We start from the raw sequence: 1,639 nt of genomic DNA, 5'->3' as shown, positions 1-1,639 counted from the left end.
ACTAGCTGACTTGTTCTCTGGGCCCTTAGATGGTGTGGATGTTTGGAATGTGTGAGGCACCCACAGCAAAGCAAAAGAGGTTTTCAGAAGATAAGGGACCAAGAAGGAACCGCCTGGGCCAAGCTGTGAAGGACAATCTGAAAGCTTTAGGGAACAGTAGAGAATGTGTGAAAGCCAAGGGACAGGGAGAGGGGAAGATACAAACACCACCACAGTGCCCAGAGTCACCCTGGTGAGCAACTACAAAAGGAAGCTTTCTTCTTTCGGTTTTTTTGAGACAGGGTTTCTCTGTGTAGCCTTGGCTGTCCTGGACTTGCTTTGTAGATCAGGTTGGCCTTGAACTCATCTACCTGCCTCTGGCTCTGCCTCCCAAGTGCTGGGATTAAAGGTGTGCACCACCACACCTAGCACAGGAAGCTTTCTTAATGGAAAATCTTCAACTAAGTTAAAAATAAATAAACTTGGGAAGTAGAAGCAGGTGGATCTCTGTGAGTTCAAGGCCAGCCTGGTCTACAAGGTGAGTCCAGGACAGTCAAGGCTACACAGAGAAACCCTGTCTCAATAAATAAACAAATAAACAAACAAACAAATGACTCATATACTCTACTCACTGATAGACCTCAGTGCTGTCATGATGGCTTTTGAAATGGCTGTATAGGTAAAACACTTGCTGTGAAAACATGGGTATCTGAGTTCAATCCCTGGAACCTACATAAAGGGTAGAGGAGGGAATCTGGGGGAAGCAGGCAAATAGCCATAGAAAGCTTTCAAAAAAGTGAACCATATAAGCCGCATCTCCTTCCTCCTATGGTCCAGGAAACTTTGGGGAAGATAAGGAAAATGGTTTTTAGAGCCAGAGGTAGTGAAACAAGGGACAGTGTGCACAAGACCTGTGCAAGCCTAAGTACAACCAAATCCCAGCATAGAGAGAGGAACAGGGCATGAAGTGCCATTGTGAGCTGGTAGCTATTGGCCACTGATAGCTAATTGGAAGAAGGAAAAGTCAATTTTCTCTAAGAGTGTTGCCCTGAGAAGTCAACTGTGCTCCAAGGCAATTTGGGCAGTAGAAGTTGGTCTTCACGGTGTCAATTTTGTTGTTAATTTGCCAGGACTTTTACAAAAGAACTCAGGGCCTCAAGTTTTCTAGGCAAGTACTCCTGAGCTGTATCCTCTGCTGGAAAGTAATTGTTTTCAAGTATCAATGCCTCGGGTTTGGGCCCCACCTTCACTTTATCTCTACAGCTCAAAGGTGGGGCCATAGTTGCTTTATGAACTGGGTGAGGCCAGCTCTGCTAAAGAACTAGCGAGAATCCCAAACAGAGAGCCATATGCTTCCTATCAGAAAGTTAGCATCACTCTGGGTATGGTCATCGTTAGTGGAGATTTGTTTCTTCACAGTCTTCCCAGAAGGCTTATCACGTGACCATGCTTAAGCCTTAGGGTTGGAAGCCAGGCATGGTGGCACACGCCTTTAATCCCAGCACTTGGGAGGCAGAGGCAGGATGATCCCTGTGAGGTTGGGGCCAGCCTGGTCTACAAAAGCGAGTCCAGGACAGCCAGGACTGTGACACAGAGAAACCCCGTCTCAAAAACCTAAAAAACAACAACAAAACAAAACAAAACCTCAGGGTTGGAAGCC

Source organism: Acomys russatus, chromosome 31 (assembly GCF_903995435.1).
Source record: "Acomys russatus chromosome 31, mAcoRus1.1, whole genome shotgun sequence".
NCBI lineage: Eukaryota > Metazoa > Chordata > Mammalia > Rodentia > Muridae > Acomys > Acomys russatus.
Note: the sequence above shows the minus strand (reverse complement) of the source record.